The sequence below is a fragment of the Trichechus manatus genome, unplaced genomic scaffold, assembly GCF_000243295.1.
Source record: "Trichechus manatus latirostris isolate Lorelei unplaced genomic scaffold, TriManLat1.0 scaffold00048, whole genome shotgun sequence".
Lineage (NCBI taxonomy): Eukaryota > Metazoa > Chordata > Mammalia > Sirenia > Trichechidae > Trichechus > Trichechus manatus.
Window position 1 is genome coordinate 16,793,203 of NW_004443984.1, and position 14,331 is coordinate 16,807,533.

The window sequence follows — 14,331 nt, forward strand, 5'->3', positions numbered from 1 at the left end:
GTGGGGTGCAGAACTCAAATTCTAGTAAGAAGACCAGACTTAATGGTCTGACTTAGACTAGAGGAACCCCAGAAAGCATGGCCCCTGGACTCTCCGTCAACCCAGAACTGAAACAATTCCCGAGGCCAACTTTTCAGACAAAGATTGGATTGGACTATGGGACATAAAATGATACTTGTGAAGAGTGTGCTTCTTAGCTCAAGTAGATACATGAGACTAAACCTGCAGCTTCTGTCCAGAGGTGAGATGGGAGGGCAGAGAGGGTTAGGAGATGGTTGAGTAGACATGGGCGATCAGGGGTGGAAAGGAGGAGTATGCTTTCACAGTGTGGGGAGAGTAATTAGGGTCACATAACAGTGATGTATAAGTTTTTCATTGAGAGATTAACTTGAAATGTAAACTTTCACTTAAATTACAACAATTGAAAAAAAAAAGAAATAAAATATATGGCAACAATAGCACAAAGAATATATAAAATTGTGCTGTTTAAAGTTCTTATATAGTACATTGAGCGATACCATACTAATTCAAAGTAGATGTGATAATGATAAATATTTTAATCTCTAGAGCAACACTAAAAAAATGAGGAAATTTAAAAGCCAAGAAAGGAGATAAAATGCAAAGTAAAAAAGGAAAGGAAAAAACAAAACAAAGGAACAAAGAACAGATAGGACAAATAAAAAATGCATAGAAAAATGGTGGATTTAAACCCAACTAGATTAGCAATTACATTAAATATAAATGGACTAAACATTATACATGAAAAACAGATGATCAGATTGGCTACAACAAGATCCAACTATATGCTGTTCATAAGAGACACATTTTAAATATATGGACACTGAAAGGAAGAAAGTAAATGTATGGGAAAAAAAAAATTGACCCATGACAACACTAATCAAAAGAAAGTTAGTGTGTCTATATTAATATCAGACAAAGAAGACTTTAGGACAAGGAGTATTACCAGAGATAAAGAGGGCTATTTCATAACGATAAATAAGTCAATTCATCAAGAAGATATTATAATTCTAAATGTGTGTGCACCCAATAACATAGCTTCAATACAAGAAGAAGAAACTGATGGAACTAAAAGAAGAAACTGATATATCCACAATAATAATCAGAGATTTTAACACTCCTCTCTCAGACATTGACAGACAAGGTGGAGAGAGAAACCCTAATCTTCTGAGGAATTTTGCTTTAAAGAGGGCACAGAAGTGAGCAGTGCCTGGAGAGGGGTATGGGATCAAGGGAGTGTCAAGATGGGAGAAATAACAGAACATTTGTATGCTGGAGGGGATAATCTGGGGGTAAGGGTGGGGGACAGAGATTGATGATGCAGGAGAGCAAGAGGACAATTGCAGACACAGTGTCCTTGAATAGGAAAGGGTGGGTAGACACAAGCAGAAGAGTTGGCCTGAGGGCTAGGTGTGGAGAGGATGGAGCTGGAGAAGTGGACACTTTCCCAAGGTGGGGTTGGCCTGTGCTGCTGGGCCCTGCACTGTGGCCAGGCTTCCTGAAGATGGGGTTGGGAAAAGCTTGGGCAAGATCCTCATTAGCCTCGGAGGCTGATGTGCTCCTGTCCTTCCCAGGTCTTTGTCCCAAGATAACTTAAGGTAACTTAAGGTAGGAAGCTACTGCACCTCAAGAGGCTGAAACAAGAGTGCTGCTTTGGTAACTCTATTTTCTTTCCTTTCTTCCTTCCTTTCTCTTTAGGGATTTGTTCCAGGCTTTTAAACATGTAAGAATAAAAACGTTTTTGAAAAATAATTGGTTCACAGAGAAGAAAATGGCTCTTAAACACAATTTCTCATAAGAGAAGTACAAACGTGCTAACACATTATATTGGCAAGGGTGTGGGAGATGCACTCTCATTTATTCCTGGTGGGAGTGTGAATAACTATGAACTCTACAGAAGTTAATTTGGCAATATTTATCAAAATTACAAATGCACATGTCCTTTGATCCAGCAGTTCTTCTTCTAGAACTTTACCCTACACACTGCAACACAAGGTATGCACACGGTGATTCATTGAGCTTTGCTTGTAATAACGAGACAATGTAAGTGACCATAAGTAGGGGATTCGTTAAACAAATTGTGGTATATCTGTACAATGGCAATCATACAACTATTCAAGAAAATTAGAAAGCTTGTTATATGCTGACATGGAATGCTTGCCAAGACATACTAGTAAGTGAAAAAAGCAGGGATCACAGTGGATAGTATGCTACAATTTTTGTAAAAAAATCAAGATTAAAAGAAGGAGGGAGAATATATAGGTATATCAAATCTTCTGCAAAAGACCTGTTCAAAGTTTTAATAGCAAAGATGTCACTTTGATTACTAAGGTATGCCTGACCCAAGCCATGGTCTTCTCAATCATCTCATATGCATGCAAAATCTGGGCAATGAAAAAGGAAGACAGAAGTCATGCATTTGAACTGTGGTGTTGGCGAAGAATAATGACTAGACCATGGACTGCCAGAAGAATGAACAAATCAGTCTTAGAAGAAACACAACCAGAATGCTCCTTAGAAGCAAGGATGATGAGACTTGCTTACTTTGCACACGTCATCAGGAAAGACCACTCACCAGAAAAGAACATCATAGCTGGTAAAGTAGAGGGTCAGAATAAACAAAAGAAACCCTCAATGAGATGGATTGACACAACAGCCACAACATTGGGCTCCAGCAATCATGAAGATGGTGCAGGATTGGGCAGCATTTCATTCTGTTACCCATAAAGTCGCTATGAGTCAAAGCTGACTGGAAGGCACCTAACAACACCATGTATATATGTAACTGCCTGTGTGTATGTGTGTGTACAAAATCTCCCTGGAAAAATACACAAGAAACCAAGGACGGGAACTAGGTAGCTGGGTGACAGGAGTGGGAGGAAAAAGATAAAGTAAGCATAAATAAAAACAAGCCAAGAAGGCAGGAGACAACATTAAAAAACAACACTCATTGTTCCCTTTGTAAATATGACATTTTATCTTACAGAGAGATATGTTTCGGGAATTCCATTTAGAAAAACAGAAAGCATTTAATTTGACTGTAAACTAAGTAGGCAAGAGGTGAGTTGTGGATAAGTCTACCAGTCACGTTTGCTACACACTCATTTTGCACCTAAAATGGAAAACTAGCACTCTACCTCTTAGGGAGATGGTTTGCAGCCAGTGAATTCGCCATCACCACTTATAGCCTGTTGAGATTTTGAAGTATTATGAAGTATTCAATTGAAATAGAACATATTCAGAAACACTATCTTCCATCATTTATGAGAGCTCTCTTGACGTGATCATACATTCTTAGAACAAAGCTTGGGGTCAAAATGTGAGCTGCAAGTGGATAGGATGCCTGCTTCCCCTAATCGTTTGGTTTTTACGAACACAATTGGTGCGACCTTCTGAATTATATTCACCAAGTTGTTTAACCACTAATTCCTATGCTGAGGCTCCTGGTGACAGACAGGCCTGGGAGTGTGTTGGTCAGACCCGGACCACCAAGGCCTTCCACTAGTCACACGTCCCCTGTCTCCTGTGTGTCCACAAGCACATCTCCTGCCTCTGTGTCCGGAACTTTTAACACCCTGGGCAGTTGGCCAGGGGCCTTGGTTGTGTTTGCAGTGTTGCCTAATCTAATATTGGTATTTAGCAAACAAAATCAGACTCTGGGGACCCAAACAGGGGAGACACAGAGGGCCTCTCACCTTCTCTGACCCCCAGGGGTCTGCAGGGCACCTGAGAAGCATGATAAGATGGCCTCAAACATTTCATAACCAAATAGACTTGAATTAGCCTTCCTGAAGGCTGACAAGGGAGCCCTCTGGAGAGGAAATGACAGGTCCAGGCCAACCTGCACAGGTGTCTAGCTATGAGGAAATGAGTCACTCCCGACAGGACCAAAACGTTGGTGGTTCGAGTTCACTCAGAAGTGCCTCAGAAGAAAGGCCTGGAGATCTACTTCCAAAAAATCAGCCACTGAAAACCCTATGGAGCACAGTTCTACCCTGACACACAAGGGGTCACCATGAGTTGGGATCACAACTGGTTTTTGGTTCCTGATAGGGCTGGCCTGCAGCAAACTGTGAGGTGGGGAATGGCTGCTGCCGGGGCCACCTCAACGCCATCCTGCTTCTGATGCCCGATGGGTCACACACTCTCCCCTCTGCAGCCTCTCTTCTCCAAGGGTCCTCGCCCTCTCCCTATCTCCCATCTAGATGCCTGCTTCCACAGAGCTCCAAAATTCAATGAAGATTCATGCCCCGCCCACACCTGAGATTGAATATCTGATAGCAACCTGAACTTCAGCTCACCAAAAACTCCCCAAGTGCTGATGCTTTAACTCAAAGGCATAAATTTTTTTTATTGTGGTAAAATATATATAACATAAAATTTGCCATTTTAACCATTTTTAAGTGTACAGTTCAGTGGCGTTAATTATTTCACAATGTTGTGCAATTATTTATTTCCAAAACATTTTTATTAAACTAAACAGAAACTCTGTACCCATTAAGCAATAACACACCTTCCCACCCCGTTAGATTCTCCCCCAGCCCCTGATAACCTCTATTCTACATTGTCTCTATGACTTTGCCTATTCTAGATATTTCATATAAGTGAGCTCATACAATATTTGTCCTTTTGTGTTTGGCTCAGTTTACTCAGCATAATGTTTTCAAGGTTCGTCTATGTCACAGTTGTGGTTAGGTGCTGTAGAGTCAGTTCCGACTCACAGCGACCCTATGTACGACAGAACAAAACATTGCCCGGTCCTGTGCCATCCTCAGAATGCTTGCTATGCTTGCGCCCATTGTTGCAGCCACTGTGTCAATCCATCTCATTGAGGGTCTTCCTCTTTTTCGCTGACCCTCTACTTTGCCACACATGATGTCCCTCTCCAGGTACTGATCCCTCCTGATAATGTGCCCAAAGTATGTGAGACATAGACTCGCCATCCTTGCTTCTAAGGAGCAATCTGGCTGCATTCTGTATGTCATAGTATGTATCAGAATTTCATTCCTTTTTATGTTTTTATGGCTCAGTAATATTCCATTGTATGGATAGACAACATTTTTCTTATCCATTCATCTGCTGATGGACACTTGGGTTGTTTCCACCTCAAAGGTGTGAAATTTTAATGGTGGCCTTCAGGGCCCAGGCTGGGGATAGGGAGGGCCTGGGACACAGAAGCCTTCCTGTACGGCTCTGTCCAAATTGCTGGTACCCTCTGTGGTACGTCTGGTTCAGTTTGTTCCAGCCCAGGGAAGGGGTTCTTGCCCTTTTATACGACTTCCAGCCAACCCTCGCCTCTTTGAGCCCACCACTCCCAGAACTGCCAGGGTGAAGTGTCCTGGGCTGTTACCAAGGGTGATGTCCACATGAGGAAGCTGGTGAGGTCCCAGTCTTGGTCTATAGCTGGCTTCTCTCAGACTAGCCAGAGAGCAGGTGAGGTGTGGCCTCTGGGAATGCAACAGGGAGGATGAGAGGCATCTCCTCAACCTGGGCGAGGTACGGGCTCCATGAACAGACTTTTCATGTCAAGTTCCAGGCCCTGATCCGGATACTTCAAAAATGTATTCTTTGCTTTTCTGTGTAACAGCCAATGCTAGATTGTTCTATCATCTACTTCTGTGCTGTCCAATATGGTGGCCAACAGCTACTTGTGGCTATTGAACTGTGCCTAGCCTGAATGGAGATGTGCTGTAGGTGTAAAAGACTCACTAGATTTTGAAGATTTGGTACAAACTAGGAATTTAAAATAGCTCATTAATTTTTTATATTGGTATACATTAAAATAACATTATTTTGGAGATGTTGGATTAAATAAAATATATTAGTAAAATTAATTTCCCATTTCTTTTTAAACTAGTTGCTGTTGAGTCAGTTCTGACTCATGGCGACCCGATGTATGTCAAAGTAGAACTGTGCTCCATAGGATTTCCAATGGCTGATTTTTTGGAAGTAGATCAGCAGGCCTTTCTTTTGGAGCATCTCTGGGTGGAATCTAACCTCCAACTTTTCAGTTAGCAGTCAAGTGTGTTAACTGTTTGCACCACCTAGGGAGTCCACCATTTCTTTTACTTTTTTTTAAAATATGATCCCTAGAAATTTGTAAATTACATATGTGATTCACATTATATTTCTAATTGGGCAGCACTGGTCTAGTTGGTAACTCTAAGGACTATGTTTTTCAGAATCCCCTTCCTGTATGGTTCTGAGGTAGAGTTGCTAAAAGGGAAGTTGCAGGAGATTTGGGAGGCAAAAGTGTGGCCACTAAGTTTGAAGGTCATTGCTGATTGGGAGATGAGAGACTAGCCCAGAAGACCGACAGGTTCCGGTTTGTCCTGGCTCTTCCCTGGACTGCATCCAGCTCTCATTCCTGACGGCTGTTGCACTGGCCAACACCGACCCTAGGACCAAACCCTTGGTTGCAGACTCACACAGGGCAGCCACAAAGAGTCAAGAATCTTCCAAAGATGTTTATCCCAGCCCCCTCCCAGTCCTACTTGTCCATCCACACCAGGATAGGTTCATTACCTTCCTCTGACCTTCACTTCCCCAGCTCCTCCCACAACTCCTATAATAAATTCTTCATTCTGGAGAAGTCCTTGTTAGACTACTTCCTTAATTGAATGCTGACTGATACACATCTCTCCCAAGGCACTGGAGGCCTCGTAGACTACTTTGAGTGGGAGTTAAAAAATAAAATAAAACTGGGAACATAAAACACATTGGCTAATATATCAAAATTTAACAGCCATCTCTCAGAGGCCGAAGGCCTGCTCCTCACATGCCACTGGTTGCATGTGGCTATCAGGCCCCTTAAGAAAAACCCCTGCCTGGGCCTCTAAGATTATTCACTCTCTTGCCTTCACCCTCCCCCTCTCTATTGGCTTCTTCCTGTCCTGCCTGCACACATCCTCAACTCTCTGCTATTTTTAAACCACCTCACTTTCTTCTCACAGTCAAATTTTACAGAGACAGCTACACTCACTTCTTCACCTTTGGATCATACTTCAACATCCTGGGCTGGCTTCAGGCCCACCACTCCCAGAACTTCTGGGTGAAGGTTACCAATGGCCTGGTTTCCAAATCCATTGGCTACTTGTCAGTTCATGATCAACCCTGAACCCGAGGCAGAGTTGGACACCATTGCCCAGCCCTTCTTTCCTCAGCAATTTCCCCTCAGGGCACCTCCTTGATCATCTTCCCCCTTCCTGACCTTCTTGGCTCCTCTTCCTCTCCCAATCCTGACATCGAGGTGTCTCAAGGTTCTGACCTTAGCTTCTACTTCTCACTCATACCCTCTGTGGGCACAGCCATTTACTTTATGACCTATTTATATTATCTCCAAAGGAATGATTCCCAACTCTCTATCTTTCCATCATTGCCAACTGGGTGTTCCACAGGGCTCCACCTTCAAGGTGTCCAAAGTGAAGCTCATCTTCCTATCCTCCCCCAGTTCTCCAACTTATCAAGAAGGGTAGTCAGGGCCCCTTCCTGTTGTAAGTGACCTAAATAAGCAAATGGACCTTTGAGCAGACTTAAGCACTGTCCAGGGGCTTGAATGATGTCCTTAGTGTCTGGCCTCTCTTCATCTTTCAGATCTGCTTGGCTGTTTTGCTTCAGTCTGGGGTAGGCCCTCCCTATGTGCTGGTTTCTGGCAGCTCCACGCTTATATCTTTCCGTTTCAAGCCCAGTGGAAAGAAAGCATCTCTTCCTGATAACTTCTGCTCAAGTCCCTGGGATTCCCTCTGATTGGACTAACTGAGGTATATGTTCGACAACTTAACAACAAAAAGACAAGTAACCCAATCATAAAATGGGTAAAGGACTTGAATAGACATTTCACCAAAAAGGACATTCAAATGGCCACCAAACACACGAAAAGATGCTCAATGTCATTAGCCATTAGGGAGATGCAAATCAAAACCACAATAAGATACCATTTCATTCCCACTAGGATGGCTAAAGGAGCCCTGGTTGAGCGATGGTTAAAGCAATTGCCTGCTAACCGAAAAAGGTTGGTAGTTTGAAACCACCAGTGGCTCTGCAGGAGAAAGATGTGGCAGTATTTCATAGAGATTTACACCCTTGGAAACCCTCTGGGGTCACTATGAGTCGGAATCGACTCGACAGCAACGGGTTTGGGTTTTTTTTTTGTTTTTTTTTTTTAAAGGAGCCCTGGGGAGCTCTGGTGGTTAAGCGTTTGGCTGCTAGCCAAAAGGTCGGCAGTTCAAATCTACCAGCCACTCCCTGGAAACCTTATGGGGCAGTTCTACTCTGTCCTGTAGGGTCACTATGAGTCAGAATTGACTCGATGGCAATGGGTTTAAGAGCCCTGGTGGCGCAGTTGTTAAGTGCTCAGTTGCTAACCAAAAGATCTGTGGTTCAAACTCACCAGCTGCTCGGGAGAAAGATGTGGCAGTCTGCTTCTGTCAAGATTTACAGCCTTGGAAACCCTATAGGGCAGTTCTACTCTTGTCCTATAGGGACGCTATGAGTTGGAAGCAGCTTGATGGCAATAAATTTGGTTTTTAGTTTTGGTTTAGGATGGTTAAGATTTTAAAAAAAAAGAAGGATGTGGGGAAATTGGAACACTCATCCATTGCTGGTGGGAATGCAAAATGGCATAGCCATTTGAACTGTTCTGGAAAACTGTGGCAGTTCTTCAAAAAACTAAAAACAGAACTACCATACGATCCAGCAATTCCACTCCTAAGAATATACCCAAAAGACTTGAAAGCAGAGACTCAAACAGAGACTTTTACACCAATGTTCATTGTAGCACTATTTACAGTAGCCAAAAGTGGAAACAACCTAAATGCCCATCAACAGATGAATGGATAAACAAAATGTGGTACATATATACAATGGAATACTACTCAGGCAGTACGAGAAATGAAGTCTTGATACATGCTGTGATACGGATGGAGCCTAAGGCATATGTCCATTCCAGAACCAATCTCTGTATCCAGGGATGGGATTGCACTGATTAGCCAACTCTGCATCACATTGACTTCCTCTGAAACAGTCACATATATATAAACAGTCTCTAGGAACAATCAGCTGTCTGATTGCCCAGGATTGAGTTACGTGTTTCTCTTCTTCGGCAGGGGATAGAATCCCTCTTGAACCATGAGGTCAGAGTGGGTGAGAGATGGCTCCTCAAAGGGATTTTGTGGGTTATTTCCAGAAGGGTGAATTGATTCTAGTCAGGCAACAATGGCAAATGTCTACCACTCCAATCTGAAAAGTCCAGCACTCCTTGCCCTTTTCCCTCCCAGTCACATTCCCCCATGGTATTAGGTTGATTCTTTTTTCATGTCTTGTTTTCTCTCCATTCCCTTAGTTTAATCCCTTCTTATCTTCTCTTGCCTGGACTATTTCAAATCTTCAAAGGGGGAGTTCTCCCTCCAGCCACCCCCTGTTCATCCTTTCTCCACATCTCTGACAACTAGGTCAACTACATCTTTTTAAAGCTTAGATTGGATATCATGCTTCTTTTGCTCAGCATGATTCTGACGTTCACCCATGTGGTTTTGTGTCTCCGCAGTTCATTCATTTTTATTGCTGAGTAGTATTCCAACCTCATGTTAAACACTGAAACCTGTGAGAGCTGAAACTCGACAAGACTTCCTTGTTCTTCCCGGTCTCACAAGTTTTCCACCTTTGACAGGGTGCAGTCTTCTCACTTTTCTAGCGCTCATTTTAGTGGAAAATATTTGAGTTCTCCTTCTCTGACAGGTTTCCACCTTACACAGGTTCTGGCTTTTGCAGGTTTTACTGTATTACTAAAACTCAACAGAACTTAAGCCCACCAAAGATTTTTAAGTAGAGGAGTATTTTGTTACAGACTTTGTTTAGAATTGCCAAGTGTGTGGTGATAATAAAAAGCATGCTGGTTTTTAGTCAGTTTTAATATTATTTTTAACTCTCTACAGGTAATGCACCATTTTACTGCCTGCATCCACGTGGGCCACTCCCACTAACTGCCCTTGGTACATCACTGTCTTGGGTCAACCATTCTATTGCTATTGTGTTAAAAGGTGAGACAACCACTATCTCCACTTGACCTGCCATTCACACCCCATCCTCTTGAATTTAGCTTCTGCTCCCACATGCCAACCAAACTTTTCTTACAGGCAATGTCCTCCATATTGTTAAATTCAGCATATCTTATTTTTCAGCATCAGCATCATTAGCCCAGTTGACCACATCTTCTTTCTTGAAACATTCTCCTACTTTTCCACTCACCTCTTGAGTCACTCCTTCTCAATCTCCTTTACTGGCTCATACTCCTACACAAACCGATTAAATGTTGGAGTTCCACAGGGCTTGGTTCAACCCCCCTTCTGTTTTCACATTATACTCGCAGACTAAGTTCTCATAATCATCTGACCCACTCCCATGACTTTAAACACCAAACACAGGCAAGCTACTCTCACAGATTTCTCTTGAGTTTTAAACTGCCTATTTACCATCTCCACTTGGAAAGGTCATTGACATCTCAAACTGAATATGCCCATTACCTGAGGAGACATTCATTTATTCACTTAACATTCAACAAATATTTAACAGTCAGTAAACGGACACCAGCTATAAACATCCAGCTCTTCCTCCAATGTTCCTCCATCTCACTAATCGTGTCACCGGTCATCTAGTTACTTAAGCAAAAAAAAAACCTGGGAGCCACCCTTGATACATTTTACCCTAGCCCTTTACACTAAATCAATCCCTCCATCTTGTCTACTCTTCCTCAAAAACGTATCCCACGCCTATATACTTCTCTTCATTTCCATTTCTACCGCTCGGAGTCCTGGTGGCGCAGTGGTTAAGTGTTCACTGCTAACCAAAAGTTCGGCAGTTCGAATCCACCAGCCACTCCTTGGAAACCCTATGGGGCAGTTCTATAGGGTCACTATTATTTGGAATCAACTCGATGGCAAGGGGTTTGGTTTTTTTTTTTTTTTTTTAGTCCAAATCACCATTATTTCTTTCCTGGACCACTGCAACAGCCTTCCACTCTTGCCTCATTGTGTTGTTGTTGTCAGGTGCCGTCGAGCAGGTTCTGGCTCACAGTGACCCTACATACAACAGAATGAAACACTGCCCAATCCTGCGTCATCGTAACAATCATTGCTATGTTTGAGCCCCTTGTTGCAGCCACTATGTCAATTATTTTGCAGCAAGAGGTATTTTTTGAGATGCCACTCTTACAGTGAAATCTTCTGCTTAAAACCTTTCCCAACATGACTTACAAAGCCCAACATGATGTGGCTCCTGGCCACCTCTCCAGCCTCATCTCATTGCACTCCAGCCAGTCTGGAGATGCTGGTCCTCAAACGGGCTCAGCAACCCTGCCTCCAGGACTTCCTCTTGCCTCACAAATTCCTCTCATCTCTTCTGAACTCAGGTTGCCCGCCTCTTCTTCAGTGATGTCTTTGTCCTACTCTGAACCCTCACTAGTTAAGCTCAAAGAGAGCAGTGAGAATTTTGACCCCGTTCAATGCAGTATCCCTGGTGCCCAGTACCAAGCCTGGCACACAGGTAGATGATCAACATCAAGGGCTGGCAGTTTCTCCCTGTTGTTGGAGGGGCAGAGGCTTAGTTACTCTGGAAGGAGAGTAACCCTTGTTGTCCTGGGACCCCCAGGAATGCGTGGTCTCTGTGGACAAACCATCAGACAGAATGGAGAATTGCCTTTGTGCAGGCCATGGCCAAACCTCCCAAGCAGTCTTGGTGTACTCCTTAAGTGCCTGAGGAAAACAGGCCCAAAGGCAGCTATTTCCCCCTGAGGTGGCCTTGGGAGTCATCACAGCACTTACTCCCTTCTCCACCCTCCTCACACACCACCTCCCTCTGGGGTTCACTTGCCCAGGCTTTCCAGGGGTCAAGTTGGTCTAGATCCATACATTTCTTCTAAGTCAGCATGTATCCATGACTCATGACCTTTCTGTGCTTGAGTCAGATCAGAATAAGCATGAGGTGTGAAGCTTTATTATCCCCTGGGAACTATTTACACTGGGTGTGCTGCTTGGGTAATGACTGTGGGAGAACATGGTCTGGCTCGTCTTAGGGCCACAGATGGGTTGGCCCAGCTCAGGGGAGTGGGAAAGGCAGCTCTAGAGCACAATTGTTCCAAGATCAAATCCTTCTAAAGTTCCAGCAGGATTACTGGAGGCAACTAAAGAAACTGTTTTTTTCTTCTTTCTTTTGACTTTTATGGTTACTTTAAGCACTACTGCTGTTCCAGAGGAGTACAGCTTATGTTAGAAATTGCTCCTCTGGCCACTTGAAGAAGTAGGTCAGAGTCCTTTCACACACACAAAAATAAGATTTGATTAATATCTGGCTACTCATCTATCTATCCCTTTACATACCTTAAAGAGAGAATATACTTTTGTTTCATATGTTCATGGAACATTGATAAAAATGATCAAGTACTTGAACAAAAATAAAACCTGAACAGATTTTTTTTTTAAAGTAGAAATCTTCAGGTCACGTTTATTTATCATAAAACCAAAAAACCCGTTGCCACTGAGTCGATGACAACTCATAGCAACCTTATAGGACAGAGTTGAACTGCCCCATATGGTTTCCAAAGCTGTAAGTCTTTACGGAAGCAGACTGTCACATCTTTCTCCCATGGATCACGGATCAGCTTGTGGGTCTGAACAGCCGACCTCTTGGTTAGCAGCCCAGTGCTTAATCTGTGGCACCAGGGCCCCTTTACTTATCACAATCCAGTAAAATTAGAAACAACTAATTTAAGGGAGTTTTTTTTTTTTTTTTAGTATCTGGAAATTAATAAACATATTCCTATGTAACCCTTAGATCAAAGAAGAAATCAAAAGTAAAATTAAAACTACATCAAAATGAAAAGAACACTTGATACCAAAATCTATGGAATAAACAAAGCCGTATTCAGAAGAAAATCTATAGCCTAAGAATGCCACCATTATTCAAGAAGAAAGGTAGAAAAACCAAAATCAAACAAAACGAAGTATTCATTTCAGGAAAGCAAGAAAAGAACAGTAAAATAAATCAAAGTAAACCGCATAGAAGGAATAAAAGATTAAAGATGCAATCAATAGGATAATAATAAAGTAACAAATAAATCCATAACAGATTCTTTGAAAAGAACAATAACCTTCTTGAAAACTTAATTATGATGAAAATATGCAAGATTAGGAATATGCAAGGAGAAATAACCAGATACAAGAGGCCTTAAAATAATTATAAAAGAATGCATGCAACTGTATGGCAATAAATTAAAAAACATAAAGGAATTGGATGGTTTTAAAAATCAAGTATAAATTACTAAAATTGACCTATGAAGAAACGAAAAGCTTGAATACTCCAATTACCAGAGGAAACAATGGGATGATGATTAAAGGGAACCATTGAAAATGATTCCAGAACCTGATGGGTTTACAGCTGGCTTTTATCTAATCTTTAAAACCTGAAACAGAAAATTCAAGCGTAATTTAAGTATTCCAGCCCATAGAAGACGGTGAAAATTTCCATAATTCATTTTATGAAGGCAGCATAATTTTAATTCCAAAATCTGGTGAAGACTATGAAAAAAGAAAATTATAGACCCATCTCACTTTAAAAATGTAAAGACTTGAAATATTAGCACACTAACCGCGGAATGTATCAAAAGAATAACAGATGAACACATTATGACTAAGTAGAGTTTATTCTTGGGATAGAAGGGTGGCTGGGTATTGGGAAATCTATCAACATAATAGATTACATACAAAAAAAATTAAAGGAGAAAAACAATACGAACATAGTAATAGATGTTGAAAAGGCATTTGCTGTAATTCAGCAGCCATTCCTCAGAGTAAATCCAAGTGCCAACAAACAGATGAAAAGATGGTCAAATTCACTACTATGGAAACATAAAATAAAGTAACAATGAGATATCATTTTGTACTCATCAGACTGGTAAACATTTCTGGCAGAGAGGTAGGATACATGACTGCAGCCCTTCACATTCCCACCAGCACTTTTGGAAAGTGATCTTGCATTTATCCTTGGACTACAATCAGCTCCTGGGAATCTGCTGAGAAATAAAACTAGCACATAAATAGAAGGATGTTTACTGTAGGGTTGTTCTTGGGGGGCAGGGTGGAGTGAACTGAAAGCTAATCAAATGCCCATCAATTCATGAATGGTTGAGTAAATTATAGAACATTTACACCATTTAAGAGAATAAATTAGAGCTACTGACATGAATGAATGAATTAGAGCTATAGAAGAAAGGCCTTCCAAAAGGTCACAGCCTTAAAAATCCTATGGAGTGCAGTTCTACTC